Source organism: Oncorhynchus kisutch, unplaced genomic scaffold (genome assembly GCF_002021735.2).
Source record: "Oncorhynchus kisutch isolate 150728-3 unplaced genomic scaffold, Okis_V2 Okis06b-Okis10b_hom, whole genome shotgun sequence".
Lineage (NCBI taxonomy): Eukaryota > Metazoa > Chordata > Actinopteri > Salmoniformes > Salmonidae > Oncorhynchus > Oncorhynchus kisutch.
Window position 1 is genome coordinate 18,982,647 of NW_022261983.1, and position 16,930 is coordinate 18,999,576.

General features: G+C 45.2%; 1 protein-coding gene across 10 annotated transcripts in view; it reads left to right on the plus strand.

Moving 5' to 3' along the window:
• The window catches only part of LOC109883743 (trinucleotide repeat-containing gene 6A protein), an 88,432-nt gene that overhangs the window by 8,474 nt on the left and 63,028 nt on the right, over positions 1-16,930 (plus strand). For 4 of the 10 annotated variants that reach the window (XM_031813867.1, XM_031813875.1, XM_031813872.1 and 1 more), the window contains exons 1-2: positions 4,005-4,145; positions 12,816-12,869. The gene's annotated coding sequence lies outside the window, so the exon portion shown is untranslated. Of the gene's footprint in view, positions 1-4,004; positions 4,146-12,074; positions 12,709-12,815; positions 12,870-16,930 lie in introns of those variants that run through there. The other 6 variants (XM_031813873.1, XM_031813874.1, XM_031813868.1 and 3 more) reach the window with 5 other exon arrangements.

Consider the following 16,930-nt stretch of genomic DNA (forward strand, 5'->3'; position numbering starts at 1 on the left):
TTATTTATTTTATTCACCTTTATTCAACTTTTTAAACTTGGCAAGTCAGTTAAGGAAAATGTCTTATTAATAATGATCGGCCAAGCCCGGCCGATGCTGGGTCAATTGTGCACCGCCCTATGGGACTCCCATTCACGGTCGGAATGTGATACAGCTAAACCAGGTAGGTAAATGTTTAAATTAGTTGACCATGGACCAACTGACAAACATGAGCTTCAATGATTCGCCCACGTAATGCCCATTTTAATAATCGGATGAAAAAATGGACCCACCAGTCGACGACAAAGGTTCCACCTGAGAAAAGGAATAGATCCACCAGTCGATGACAACAGAGAGGTCCCACCTGAGGAAAAGGAATAGATCCACCAGTCGACGACAACGGTTTCCACCTGAGGAAAAGGAATAGATCCACCGTCGATGACAACAGAGAGGTCCCACCTGAGGAAAAGAATAGATCCACCAGTCAACGTCAGAAGAACATGGGCCCTCTTCCACCTGAGGAAAAGGAAAAATAAACCGGCAACCCCGGACGACAACAAGAACGGTTCCCCACCTGAGGAAAAGAATGGGCCACCAGTCATAAGATGATAAACAGGACTGATAAATGGCTACCCAGAACTACCTACCTAGACTGACCCTGTACAAAATAACAAAATAAACGAGGCACTGACTCTTGGCACACACACTTACAATGCCCCGACTCCCCACACATACCACCACACACATACTTACATGATGACGCCCCCAACACACACACACACACACACACATACTTACAATGACGCCCCACACATACACACACACATACTTACAATGACACCCCAACACACACACACACATACTTACAATGACGCCCCAACCACACACACACACCACACATACTTACAATGACGCCCCAACATACACCACCACCACACCATACTTACAATGACACCCCACACACACACACACACCCACATACTTACAATGACACCCCAACACACACACACACACACTTACATGACACACCCCAACACACACACACACACACACACTTCTTACATGACACACACACACACAATAGAACCATGTGATGTATTCTATTCATTACTAATGTAGGGGTACATGGACTCAGTACTGGTACTCTCTGTATAGAACCATGTGATTTATTCTATTCATTACTAATGTAGGGGTACATGGACTCAGTACTGGTACTCTCTGTATAGAACCATGTGATTTATTCTATTCATTACTAATGTAGGGGTACATGGACTCAGTACTGGTACTCTCTGTATAGAACCATGTGATTTATTCTATTCATTACTACTATGTAGGGGTACATGGACTCAGTACTGGTACTCTCTGTATAGAACCATGTGATTTATTCTATTCATTACTAATGTAGGGTACATGGACTCAGTACTGGTACTCTCTGTATAGAACCATGTGATTTATTCTATTCATTACTAATGTAGGGGTACATGGACTCAGTACTGGTACTCTCTGTATAGAACCATGTTATTATTACTATTTCTATAAATTGTTTCATGTGTATTGTTGGAAAATACCCAGTAAGTAAAGCATTTTACTGTTGGTCTATAACATGTGATTTGATCTCATTAAAACACATCTATATTCTAGTGTTTTTTTTTCTTCTTCTCTCCTGGTAATATTTAATCAACACAATTACTCGACCTCTCTAACCCCGAATCTACCCATCAGATCTTCAGCTATAGGAAAGACAGTTCTGCCAGGATTTTCGTTTTTTTTTTGTGTGTGTGATATTTGCGGACAAAAAAAAATGCTTGATTTTGCTACGGAAATACTGATATTTTGCACATGGCAGTATGCAATGATTTTGTTCAATTGTTCAATCACAAAATGCGCCGACGAGGGGAAACGTTTCTTGACTTGATTCAACCATATTATGGCGGTAAATTGTGCAGTGATTGGTTGAAATAGCGAGCCCTCTTTTTTTTTGTCGCGCGGTGATGGGTCAGTTTTATGCGACACGATTGTGACGATTTGACTGTTTTAATACAGTAATTGATTAGATTTGTAAACTCTTGCGTAATATGCGGGGAATTGTGTTGATTTGGGGGAAAAATAAAAAAAACATTTACGATCGCAGAATCCTGGAGGAACAGGACAGACGCAAGGAGATGAAACCTTATCCGAAATAGCAGGTGATGTTGTGAAGCTATTTTTGGATAGTGTATTTTCAGATTATAGTTCATGACTGATCCTTTTTTCTCCTGCCTGTCCGACGGTTTATAGTTGTAGTGTTGACAGTCTAAGACCAGTTTATAGTTGCAGGATTCAGTCTAAAGACTAGTTTATAGTTGTAGGAGTCACAGTCTAAAGACCAGTTTATAGTTTGTAGTGTTGACATGCTATAGACCGGTTTATAGTTGTAGTGTTGACATGCTATAGACCGGTTTATAGTTGTAGTGTTGACAGTCTAAAGACTAGTTATAGTTATAGTGTTGACAGTCTAAAGACTATTCATAGTTGTTGTGTTCACAGTCTAAAGACTAGTTTATAGTTGTAGTGTTGACAGTCTAAAGACTAGTTTATAGTTGTAGGAGTCACAGTCTAAAGACAAGTTTATAGTTGTAGTGTTGACAGTCTAAAGACTAGTTTATAGTTGTAGGAGTTGCAGTCTAAAGACTAGTTTATAGTGTAGGAGTCACAGTCTAAAGACTAGTTTATAGTTGTAGAGTCGCAGTCTAATGACTAGTTTATAGTTGTAGGAGTCACATTCTAAAGACTAGTTTATAGTTGTAGGAGTCACAGTCTAAAGACTAGTTATAGTTGTAGGAGTCACAGTCTAAAGACCGTCTGTCGCTCTCTCTACCTGTCTCCCTCTGTCTATCTGTGACATACTCTCACAGAGTTGAAGAGATAGTGAGATAAGGGAGAGGAGTTATTTTTGTTGCAGGCAGGTCAATGGTCACCTCTTTGTGTTCTGTCACACACACAAGGGTCTGTTATGCCATTCATAGACGCTAACTACCCTTAGCGCCTATCAACGATAGTATCTTCTGACCGGGGGGGTGTTGCTGTCGTTAATAGGAGCTTCACCAGGACGTCATCTCTCTTTCCCCACCTTCATCTATGATCTGAGTATTATCTTGTATAGACAGTCTGTCACCATCTCTGTCCGACACCCCCCTGATAACTCAACTTCACACTAGTTTTAGGCTATTTTCCAGTGGTGGTAAAAGTATAGATAACTTAATAGAAAGTTTCTCAAGTAAAAGTCAAAGTCACCCAGTAAAATACTACTTGAGTAAAAGTCAAAGTCACCCAGTAAAATACTACTAATACCAAAAGTATTTGGTTCTAAATATACTTAATTAAGTATCAAAAGTACATGTATAACTCATTTCAAATTCCTTCTTTTAAGCAGGCGGCACCATTTATTTAAATATTTTTTTTAATGTATAGATCAGCCAGGTGCACACTTCAACACTCAGACATATTTGACAAAAGATGCATTTGTGTTTAGTTGATCACCTTGTATTTATTATTTATTTTTTACTTAACACTTATTTTCCTTAACAGCATTGTTGGTTTTAAGGGCTTGTAAAGGAAGCATCACACTGTTGCATTCAGCGCATGTGACAAACCAAATGTGATTTGATTAGCGCTATTGTTTTGTTGTCAATAACTGCTGATAAGAACTTACTCTCTTATCAGCTCTTGACTTTGGTAACCTTGCACCTACTGTTGTGTGAATGGTACTGTTAATCAACTTAGACTCTAAAACCAACCCTTTAGAATTTGAAGTAGTGTATTTCTTCACGCAACACTAGCTACCAGAAAAACTGTAGCTTGCTACTATAACTCCAGAGAAACTAGACTTTTGGCACTCCGCAGTGCTCTACTCCAAAGCGACCATTTTGGGTCTCTGTGTGTGTGCGTGCGCCTTCGAGAGGAAGTGGTGCAACTCATTTCCTGCAGCCCCCCGAATACACACAGCGAGAAGAGGGCAAAGCAGCAGCAACATCAAAATAAAAAAAGGTTTGCGAGTGAAGGAAATGGCTGATCGTACAGGACAAATGGCTCTCCTTGTAAAAGCGACAAAAATGCATTGAATTTCTTTAGCCTTTTTTTTACAGCCGGCTTCCATTTCCACTCTGTTACACTTTACATGTTATGAGGTAAGGCTCTTTTTCTTTTTAAATACGTTTTCCAGGTTGTGTAATCGTGCTTTTTTCCTAGCCAGTATCGATGTGTTACGCAGCTCGCCGGGCAACCGGGGAAAGCTTGTCGTAGTTCAGTTTGCCCGCTGTTGGTTAGTATGTTAGCATGCTAGCCATTGAGCCCGCTTGTATTAACGTGTTAGCATGTTAGCCATTGAGCCCGCTTGTATTAACGCGTTAGCCATTGTGCCCGCTTGTATTAACGTGTTAGCCATTGAGCCCGCTTGTATTAACTTGTTAGCCATTGAGCCCGCTTGTATAACGTGTTAGCATGTAGCCCGCTTGTATTAACGTGTTAGCATGTTAGCCCGCTTGTATTAACGTGTTAGCATGTTAGCCCGCTTGTATTAACGTGTTAGCATGTTAGCCATTGAGCCCGCTTGTTAGCATGTTAGCCTGCTTGTATTAAGGTGTTAGCTTCATAGTCGGTAGTTACGCGGTAGTGTGTCATTTTCATGGAAGAAAATGACGAAACGACTTGTTTAAAAAGTATCGAAAGGTTAGATTGAAATGCACTGTACGATTTGATTAGTTAATATTACCGGTATGTGGATGACCCGGTCTGAAACTTTTAGTTAGCTAACGTTAGCTAACTAAATGTTGGCTACGCTGCAGTCGGTGGTGCAGAATTTAAAGGGCGTCAAATATAAGGCGATTTTTCTTCGGTAACTTAGTTTCATCAATACTGCCAACACAAATATGTTAAGATTTCTCCTTTAACTGTTTGATCGATTGTGATTTAGTTTTTACCATAGCTAGTTAAAATGTGTTTTGTTAGTTTATGCTAACTGCTAGTTAGCAACCCAAGTCGTCGCTAGGATACGCGGCTGCAGAATCTGTAAAATAAAAATAAATCATGAATGTCCTCACTGTAAACCATGGCACAGGTTTATTAACAAATAACCTTTTTAATTTTAGTGTGCAACATTTCTTATTTGTCCTTGGGTTGTTTTGATAGCCAGCAAGCTATTGTCCAGACTGTATTTTAGCTAGCCTGTTAGCTAGCTAGCTAACAAGGGGATTTATGCACAGGAGTAGCCTAGCTAGCTAGTTTGCATTTAGCTAGTTATCGTTTTTTGCTGCACTTTTATCAAACCAAACAAGTGCTTCCTAAAGTAGTAAGTTAATATATGCATTTTAAACATAGGATATGTTTGCTAGTTAGCTGTTGCACCGTGTGAATGAAACACCTTTTGCAGAGCTAGTCGGTACAGTCTGTGGCCCATGTTAAGCTGCTAGCAAGCCAGCTAACGCAGATCAACACCAAACTTTAACCCCCTATTTTCCTTTCAGACTAGTTAGGGTGGGTTTAGGGCTAACGCTAACCCGTTTTGGCTAGGCCTTGACTCTATAAGGGTGCAACTGCACGGCCAGCAATTCGGGGCGTTCCTGTATCTGCAGGAACCCCCTCTATACTTCTATTGGTCGATTTAAATTATTTTTATTTTTTAAAGCTATTACTTCAGTACATAGGCGGGAGACGGGGGCGCCTCCAGTACAGTAGATGGCGGTAATGCGCCATAACATTGGATGCCAACTGCCAATAGTTTGCGCTAGTTTGCGCGCGTTGTCTCCGGCTAGTTGTGCGCGCGTTGTCTCCGGCTAGTTTGCGCGCGTTGTCTCCGGCTAGTTTGCGCGCGTTGTCTCTGGCTAGTTTGCGCGTGTTGTCGCCGGCTAGTTTGCGCGTGTTGTCGCCGGCGAGTATGCGCGCGGGTGTGTGCCGTGCTAAAGTTTGCCGCGCGGGGTGCGCTCAGCCTCACGCCTGCTGTACTAGTGGGAGGACGGGGGCTACAAGGTACCGGGTATACTGGTGTCCCAGGGACACCGGTAGACTGGTTTTTTTTTTTGGGGGGGGGGGGGGGGGGGGGGGGGGGGGGGGGGGGGGGGGGGGGGGCAGGAAATCTCTTGTCAAAGTGCCCTGGGGCCCTGAGCTTGCACGTTAATTGTCTGTGGCACCAATCCGTTAGTGGCGCTGTAACTAAGACTCTCAGCCCAGGTTAATTTGACACCAAGAGATTTGCTGCACAAACAAATATTGCATGAAAGCTCCTTTTAACATCTCTATGTGGTCAACATGGTCATTGGCCTCTGCCCAGGCCCATAAGTACATCATGTACTAGGTGACATGTAGTAGGCATGGCAAAACCCTGTTTTGTGTCACAACTGATAATCATATAAAAATAATATAATTGATTGCCAGGGTATAAAATGTTATTTGGGTCCACCAGCCACTGTGGCAATAGATCATTAAAAATACCAGCCCAAATACTTTTTGGGGCCCTAAAATTATACCAGTAAAAACACACAAAAACAGATCAGTATTCTCTGTAGTGTTTTATGAGTAAGAGGGTAGGTGTGGAATGTTCTTAATTTCATTTTTTTAGTCCATTTACCAAAATATCACCTTTTTATTTATTTACTTTATTAATAGGCAAGTCAGTTAAGAACAAATTCTTATTTTCAATGACGGCCTAGGACAGTGGGTTAATTATGTTCAGGGGCAAGAACGACAGATTTGTACCTTGTCAGCTCAGGATTTGAACTTGCAACCTTCCGGTTACTTAGTCCAACGCTCTAACCCACTCAGGCTACCCTGCCTCCCCGAGACAAACACTTTTTTTTTTGCCTGCAGGTTACCATGGGTAACATGACTTGTTATGTTTATACCATCCTGTGAGATTAGTCTGACTAGTAGAAGAAGGGTTCTCTTCTCTTAACAGTTGAAACTCAAACATGTTGGAAAAACAACCTAGCTTGTAAACTTGTAGCTTGTAAACTAAACTAAACAATATAACTAGACCAGGAAACACGAGGACAACGTCTAATTTCAGTAGACTTTCTTTCAAGTCAATTAAACCAACTTGTATGCCCGTGGTCAGCGCTTCTAAAAAATATAAATGAGTCTTTCACTCTGCTCTTGACAGGAAGTGTTGCAGCGTGAGGTGGAATCGGCTTATTTAGGATTTGTCGTTCTTTGACTTTGTGCTATTAATTCACTAGCTATGAAACAAACGGCTAAACATACGTTGGAAACAGCGACTTGCAGTGTTTAAGTTACTATACACGTGATCATACTTTACTATACATGTGATCATACGTTACTATACACGTGATCATACTTTACTATACATGCGATCATACGTTACTATACACGTGATCATACTTTACTATACATGCGATCATACGTTACTGTACATGCGATCATACGTTACTATACACGTGATCATACTTTACTATACATGAGATCATACTTTACTATACATGCGATCATACTTTACTATACATGCGATCATACTTTACTATACATGTGATCATACTTTACTATACATGCGATCATACTTTACTATACATGCGATCATACTTTACTATACATGCGATCATACTTACTATACATGTGATCATACTATACATGTGATCATACTATACATGTGATCATACTTTACTATGTATGTGATCATACGTTACTATACATGTGATCATACATTACTATACATGTGATCATGCTATAAATGTGATCATACTATACATGCGATCATACGTTACTATACTTGCGATCATACGTTGCTATACATGCGATCATACGTTACTATACATGAGATCATACTTTACTATACATGTGATCATACGTTACTATACATGCGATCATACGTTACTATACATGCGATCATACTTTGCTATACATGAGATCATACGTTACTATACATGAGATCATACTTTACTATCTTTGTATTCACAAGCCTGAGTGAAATGCTGGTTGGTAGTTGGTTAGATGAGCACTTGTCGAAGGCTCATATCTATATTTTGATGGCTGCCATTACAGTAAAGGTAACAACGAGCTTTTTTGTTTGTTTGTGAACTTAAACTTAATCTGGCCAAGGCTTTCGACTCTGTCAATCACCATATCCTCATCGGCAGACTCGACAGCCTTGGTTTCTCAAATGATTGCCTCGCCTGGTTCACCAACTACTTCTCTGATAGAATTCAGTGTGTCAAATCGGAGGGTCTGCTGTCCGGACCTCTGGCAGTCTCTATGGGGGTGCCACAGGGTTCAATTCTTGGACCGACTCTCTTCTCTGTATACATCAATGAGGTCGCTCTTGCTGCTGGTGAGTCTCTGATCCACCTCTACGCAGACGACACCATTCTGTATACTTCCGGCCCTTCTTTGGACACTGTGTTAACAACCCTCCAGGCAAGCTTCAATGCCATACAACTCTCCTTCCGTGGCCTCCAATTGCTCTTAAATACAAGTAAAACTAAATGCATGCTCTTCAACCGATCGCTACCTGCACCTACCCGCCTGTCCAACATCACTACTCTGGACGGCTCTGACTTAGAATACGTGGACAACTACAAATACTTAGGTGTCTGGTTAGATTGTAAACTCTCCTTCCAGACCCATATCAAACATCTCCAATCCAAAGTTAAATCTAGAATTGGCTTCCTATTTCGCAACAAAGCATCCTTCACTCATGCTGCCAAACATACCCTTGTAAAACTGACCATCCTACCAATCCTCGACTTTGGCGATGTCATTTACAAAATAGCCTCCAATACCCTACTCAACAAATTGGATGCAGTCTATCACAGTGCAATCCGTTTTATCACCAAAGCCCCATATACTACCCACCATTGCGACCTGTACGCTCTCGTTGGCTGGCCCTCGCTTCATACTCGTCGCCAAACCCACTGGCTCCATGTCATCTACAAGACCCTGCTAGGTAAAGTCCCCCCTTATCTCAGCTCGCTGGTCACCATAGCATCTCCCACCTGTAGCACACGCTCCAGCAGGTATATCTCTCTAGTCACCCCCAAAACCAATTCTTTCTTTGGCCGCCTCTCCTTCCAGTTCTCTGCTGCCAATGACTGGAACGAACTACAAAAATCTCTGAAACTGGAAACACTTATCTCCCTCACTAGCTTTAAGCACCAACTGTCAGAGCAGCTCACAGATTACTGCACCTGTACATAGCCCACCTATAATTTAGCCCAAACAACTACCTCTTTCCCAACTGTATTTAATTTTTATTTATTTATTTATTTTGCTCCTTTGCACCCCATTATTTTTTATTTCTACTTTGCACATTCTTCCATTGCAAAACTACCATTCCAGTATTTTACTTGCTATATTGTATTTACTTTGCCATCATGGCCTTTTTTTGCCTTTACCTCCCTTCTCACCTCATTTGCTCACATTGTATATAGACTTGTTTATACTGCATTATTGACTGTATGTTTGTTTTTACTCCATGTGTAACTCTGTGTCGTTTTATCTGTCGAACTGCTTTGCTTTATCTTGGCCAGGTCGCAATTGTAAATGAGAACTTGTTCTCAACTTGCCTACCTGGTTAAATAAAGGTGTTCTCAACTTGCCTACCTGGTTAAATAAAGGTAAAATAAAATAAATAATAAATAAACGAATCACGATGCGGCGCAGGATATCACCTGCGGTTGGCTGCTATTTAATGGATAGTTTGACTGTCAAATCCCTGTGTTGGTTGGTGTGTGTGGCAAGTTACTTTCCTACATTTACATGTTTTTTTCCCATTTTGTTGGACATTTTAGTCTTTTAGTAGATGCTCTTATGCAGAGCCACTTACAGGAGCAATTAGGGTTAAGTGCCTTGCTCAAGGGCACATCGATAGATGTTGTATTTTTTTTACCTGGTCATCTCGGGGATCTGGCCCAGCGACCTTTCGGTTACTGGTCCAACGCTGTCAATTCCAGTCTATCGCAGAAATATAACAAAATTCCTTTAAAAAAAACAAAAACAATTCTGTGTATTTCCTGAATGAAATTGAATGAAAATGGAATTGACCCAAACCCTGAAAGACAGGTCCCTAGCTAGATACATGGACTTGGCCCTAACCCTGGTAGACAGGTCCCTAGCTAGATAAATGGAGTTGACCCAAACCCTGGTAGACGGGTCCCTAGCTAGATAAATGGAGTTGACCCAAACCCTGGTAGACAGGTCCCTAGCTAGGTAAATGGAGTTGACCCAAACCCTGGTAGACAGGTCCCTAGCTAGGTAAATGGAGTTGACCCAAACCCTGGTAGACGGGTCCCTAGCTAGATAAATGGAATTGACCCTAACCCTGGTAGACGGGTCCCTAGCTAGATAAATGGAATTGACCCTAACCCTGGTAGACGGGTCCCTAGCTAGATAAATGGAGTTGACCCAAACCCTGGTAGATGGGTCCCTAGCTAGATAAATGGAGTTGACCCAAACCCTGGTAGACAGGTCCCTAGCTAGATAAATGGAGTTGACCCAAACCCTGGTAGATGGGTCCCTAGCTAGATAAATGGAGTTGACCCAAACCCTGGTAGACAGGTCCCTAGCTAGATAAATGGAGTTGACCCAAACCCTGGTAGACAGGTCCCTAGCTAGATAAATGGAGTTGACCCAAACCCTGGTAGACGGGTCCCTAGCTAGATAAATGGAGTTGACCCAAACCCTGGTAGACGGGTCCCTAGCTAGATAAATGGAGTTGACCCAAACCCTGGTAGATGGGTCCCTAGCTAGATAAATGGAGTTGACCCAAACCCTGGTAGACGGGTCCCTAGCTAGGTAAATGGAGTTGACCCAAACCCTGGTAGATGGGTCCCTAGCTAGATACATGGAGTTGACCCAAACCCTGGTAGACGGGTCCCTAGCTAGATAAATGGAGTTGACCCAAACCCTGGTAGACGGGTCCCTAGCTAGATAAATGGAGTTGACCCAACCCTGGTAGACGGGTCCCTAGCTAGATAAATGGAGTTGACCCAAACCCTGGTAGACAGGTCCCTAGCTAGATAAATGGAGTTGACCCAAACCCTGGTAGACGGGTCCCTAGCTAGATAAATGGAGTTGACCCAAACCCTGGTAGACAGGTCCCTAGCTAGATAAATGGAGTTGACCCAAACCCTGGTAGACAGGTCCCTAGCTAGATACATGGAGTTGACCCAAACCCTGGTAGACGGGTCCCTAGCTAGATACATGGAGTTGACCCTAACCCTGGTAGACAGGTCCCTAGCTAGATAAATGGAGTTGACCCAAACCCTGGTAGATGGGTCCCTAGCTAGATAAATGGAGTTGACCCAAACCCTGGTAGACGGGTCCCTAGCTAGATAAATGGAGTTGACCCAAACCCTGGTAGACAGGTCCCTAGCTAGGTAAATGGAGTTGACCCAAACCCTGGTAGACAGGTCCCTAGCTAGGTAAATGGAGTTGACCCAAACCCTGGTAGACGGGTCCCTAGCTAGATAAATGGAGTTGACCCAAACCCTGGTAGACAGGTCCCTAGCTAGATAAATGGAGTTGACCCAAACCCTGGTAGACAGGTCCCTAGCTAGATAAATGGAGTTGACCCAAACCCTGGTAGACAGGTCCCTAGCTAGATACATGGACTTGGCCCTAACCCTGGTAGACGGGTCCCTAGCTAGATAAATGGAGTTGACCCAAACCCTGGTAGACAGGTCCCTAGCTAGATAAATGGAGTTGACCCAAACCCTGGTAGACAGGTCCCTAGCTAGGTAAATGGAGTTGACCCAAACCCTGGTAGACGGGTCCCTAGCTAGATAAATGGAGTTGACCCAAACCCTGGTAGACAGGTCCCTAGCTAGATAAATGGAGTTGACCCAAACCCTGGTAGACAGGTCCCTAGCTAGATAAATGGAGTTGACCCAAACCCTGGTAGACAGGTACCTAGCTAGATACATGGACTTGGCCCTAACCCTGGTAGACGGGTCCCTAGCTAGATAAATGGAGTTGACCCAAACCCTGGTAGACGGGTCCCTAGCTAGATAAATGGAGTTGACCCAAACCCTGGTAGACGGGTCCCTAGCTAGATAAATGGAGTTGACCCAAACCCTGGTAGACGGGTCCCTAGCTAGATAAATGGAGTTGACCCAAACCCTGGTAGACGGGTCCACAGTATTTACATTTCTGAAATAAGAAACTTATTTCAAACTCTTAACACCTAGTGGTCAATTCCATAGTAACTGAATTATGCCAAGACTCAACAAAAAAAACTATATTTTAAAATGTATAATTGACCTGTCGTTGTTTTGACTGGGGAGTTTATTAGTGAGCAGGATAAATGAACTGTCTTTGTTTTGACTGGGGAGTTTATTAGTGAGCAGGATAAATGAACCGACTGGTCTTTGTTTTGACAGGGGAGTTTATTAGTGAGCAGGATAAATGAACTGACTGGTCTTTGACTGGGGAGTTTATTAGTGAGCAGGATAAATGAACTGACTGGTCTTTGACTGGGGAGTTTATTAGTGAGCAGGATAAATGAACTGACTGGTCTTTGACAGGGGAGTTTATTAGTGAGCAGGATAAATGAACTAACTGGTCTTTGACAGGGGAGTTTATTAGTGAGCAGGATAAATGAACTGACTGGTCTTTGTTTTGACAGGGGAGTTTATTAGTGAGCAGGATAAACCAGGTCAAACCCGAACGACGCCGGAGCCAATTGTGCACCGCCCCACGATACTCCCAATCGCGGCCGGATGTGATACAGCCTGGATTCGACCCAGGGTCTGTAGTGACACCTCTTGTTCTGAGATGCAGAGACCGTAGACCTCTGTGCCTCTCGGGAGCAGATTAGTGAACTGACCCATCTTTCTTTTTTCCCCTTTTTTTAGAGCTCTCAATACAAGCGGATGCCAACAGAGAAACAAACTCAAGAGTCAAAACAGGTGAGCCCTGGACCTGTGTGGTTTATTTATAGAGCCCTGGACCTGTGTGGTTTATTTATAGAGCCCTGGAACTGTGTGGTTTATTTATAGAGCCCTGGAACTGTGTGGTTTATTTATAGAGCCCTGGACCTGTGTGTGGTTTATTTATAGAGCCCTGGACCTGTGTGTGGTTTATTTATAGAGCCATGGAACTGTGTGGTTTTATAGAGACCTGGAACTGTGTGTGGTTTATTTATAGAGACCTGGAACTGTGTGTGGTTTATTTATAGAGCCCTGGAACTGTGTGATTTATTTATAGAGCCCTGGACCTGTGTGTGGTTTATTTATAGAGCCCTGGACCTGTGTGTGGTTTATTTATAGAGCCCTGGACCTGTGTGTGGTTTATTTATAGAGCCCTGGAACTGTGTGGTTTATTTATAGAGCCCTGGACCTGTGTGTGGTTTATTTATAGAGCCCTGGACCTGTGTGTGGTTTATTTATAGAGCCATGGAACTGTGTGGTTTTATAGAGACCTGGAACTGTGTGGTTTATTTATAGAGCCCTGGACCTGTGTGTGGTTTATTTATAGAGCCCTGGACCTGTGTGTGGTTTATTTATAGAGCCCTGGACCTGTGTGTGGTTTATTTATAGAGCCCTGGACCTGTGTGTGGTTTATTTATAGAGCCCTGGAACTGTGTGGTTTATTTATAGAGCCCTGGACCTGTGTGGTTTTATAGAGACCTGGAACTGTGTGGTTTATTTATAGAGCCCTGGACCTGTGTGTTTTTTTTTATAGAACCCTGGACCTGTGTGTGGTTTATTTATAGAGCCCTGGACCTGTGTGTGGTTTATTTATAGAGCCCTGGACCTGTGTGTGGTTTATTTATAGAGCCCTGGACCTGTGTGTGGTTTATTTATAGAGCCCTGGACCTGTGTGTGGTTTTATAGAACCCTGGACCTGTGTGGTTTATTTATAGAGACCTGGACCTGTGTGTGGTTTATTTATAGAGCCCTGGACCTGTGTGTGGTTTATTTATAGAGCCCTGGAACTGTGTGTGGTTTATTTATAGAACCCTGGACCTGTGTGTGGTTTATTTATAGAGACCTGGACTTGTGTGTCGTTTATTTATAGAGACCTGGACCTGTGTGTGGTTTATTTATAGAGACCTGGACCTGTGTGTGGTTTATTTATAGAGACCTGGACCTGTGTGTGGTTTTATAGAGACCTGGACCTGTGTGCCTGCCTGGCCTTTTCCTGTGTGTGTAGGGGGGGAGGACATCAATGTGTGTGTGTGTGTGTGTGTGTGTGTAGGGGGGGGGGACATCAGTGTGTGTGTGTGTGTGTGTGTAGGGGGGAGGACATCAATGTGTGTGTGTGTAGGGGGGGGGGCATCAATGTGTGTGTGTAGGGGGGGGGACATCAATGTGTGCGTGCCTACTGGAGGTAAAGTCTGGTACAAGCAACACATGCAGTTCCGTTGTAATGTGGCGACCGAGCGGCCAGCCCCCTGCTGAGTCAGCGCTGCTGTTATAAAGGCTAACCTACTGTCACACTTCTGTTGTGGACGGCTGTTTGTGTAGCTCATTGTAGTCGTACAGTTCATGTGGAGACAAAAGACCTGTGACCCCCCCTAGCCACCCCTGTTCCTATCTCCAGCTACTTCCCACCCCTCTTCCAATCCCCCAGGTCCTACCCTGACCCCCTAGCCACCCCTCTTCCAATCCCCCAGGTCCTACCCTGACCCCCTAGCCACCCCTCTTCCAATCCCCCAGGTCCTACCCTGACCCCCTAGCCACCCCCGTTCCTATCTCCAGCTACTACCCACCCCTCTTCCAATCCCCCAGGTCCTACCCTGACCCCCTAGCCACCCCCGTTCCTATCTCCAGCTACTACCCACCCCTCTTCCAATCCCCCAGGTCCTACCCTGACCCCCTAGCCACCCCTCTTCCAATCCCCCAGGTCCTACCCTGACCCCCTAGCCACCCCTCTTCCAATCCCCCAGGTCCTACCCTGACCCCCTAGCCACCCCCGTTCCTATCTCCAGCTACTACCCACCCCTCTTCCAATCCCCCAGGTCCTACCCTGACCCCCTAGCCACCCTCCTCCTATCTCCAGCTCCTAGCCACCCCTCTTCCAACCCCCCAGGTCCTACCCTGACCCCCTAGCCACCCCTCTTCCAATCCCCCAGGTCCTACCCCGTCCCCCAGCTTCTATCCTGACCCCCATCCCACAGGTCCTACCCCATCCTCTGACCCCCATCCCCCATGTCCTACCCCGTCCTCTGACCCCCATCCCCCAGGTCCTACCTTGTCCTCTGTATAACATACCCCTATAGGCCTGTAGCCTGTATAACATACCCCTATAGGCCTGTAGCCTGTATAACATACCCCTATAGGCCTGTAGTTCACCCCCTGGGCTAATTATCAGGGCTACTTTTCCTGGACAGAGGAACCAGTAGCCAGCCTCTGTGACATCATCATCCTCATGCTAATGAAGGCTGATGAATGCAATGATGTCAGCAATGATGTCATCATGGCTGAATGCTACATTAGCCACGCGCCGCCAGACACTGACTTACTGTTGATGGTGTGAGTGTGGATGCATCCCAACCACGTTGCCTTTCTATGTAGCCTGGCTCTGCTCTCACTCCCAGGCAGCCATTTTTAAGTGTTGGGCGTGTTAGCCTTTCTATGTAGCCTGGCTCTGCTCTCACTCCCAGGCAGCCATTTTTAAGTGGTCGGGCGTGTTAGCCTTTCTATGTAGCCTGGCTCTGCTCTCACTCCCAGGCAGCCATTTTTAAGTGGTCGGGCGTGTTAGCCTTTCTATGTAGCCTGGCTCTGCTCTCACTCCCAGGCAGCCATTTTTAAGTGGTCGGGCGTGTTAGCCTTTCTATGTAGGCTATTTATTTTTATTTCACCTTTATTTAACCAGGTAGGCTAGTTGAGAACACCTTTATTTAACCAGGTAGGCCAGTTGAGGACAAGTTCTCATTTACAATTGCGACCTGGCCAAGATAAAGCAAAGCAGTTCGACACAGACAACGACACAGAGTTACACATGGAGTAAAACAAACATACAGTCAATAATGCAGTATAAACAAGTCTATATACAATGTGAGCAAATGAGGTGAGATAAGGGAGGTAAAGGCAAAAAAGGCCATCGTGGCAAAGTAAATACAATATAGCAGGTCTTGTCTCCTCGGGAGATTGATGTTGTGACGGGGAGGGAGGCCCTTGATGTTGTGACTGGGGGGGGGGGCTGCCCTGTTCTGACTGGGAGGGAGGCCCTTGATGTTGTGACTGGGGGGGGGGCAGCCCTGTTCTGACTGGGAGGGAGGCCCTTGATGTTGTGACTGGGGGAGGGGGGCCATTGATGTTGTGACTGGGGGAGGGGGGGCATTGATGTTGTGACTGGGGGAGGGGGGCCATTGATGTTGTGACTGGGAGAGGGAGGCCCTTGATGTTGTGACTGGGGGAGGGGGGGGGCTGCCCTGTTGTGACTGGGGGAGGGGGGCCATTGATGTTGTGACTGGGGGAGGGGGGCCATTGATGTTGTGACTGGGGGAGGGGGGGCATTGATGTTGTGACTGGGGGAGGGGGGCCATTGATGTTGTGACTGGGAGAGGGAGGCCCTTGATGTTGTGACTGGGGGAGGGGGGGGGGGGGGCTGCCCTGTTCTGACTGGGGGAGGGAGGCCCTTGATGTTGTGACGGGGGGGGGGCAGCCCTGTTCTGACTGGGAGGGAGGCCCTTGATGTTGTGACTGGGGGAGGGGGGCCATTGATGTTGTGACTGGGGGAGGGGGGCCATTGATGTTGTGACTGGGGGAGGGGGGCCATTGATGTTGTGACTGGGAGAGGGAGGCCCTTGATGTTGTGACTGGGGGAGGGGAGGGGGGGGGGCTGCCCTGTTGTGACTGGGGGAGGGAGGCCCTGTTGTGACTGGGGGAGGGAGGCCCTTGATGTTGTGACTGGGGGAGGGGGGGGGGGGCTGCCCTGTTCTGACTGGGGGAGGGAGGCCCTTGATGTTGTGACAGGGAGGGAGGCCCTTGATGTTGTGACTGGGGGAGGGGGGCCCTGTTCT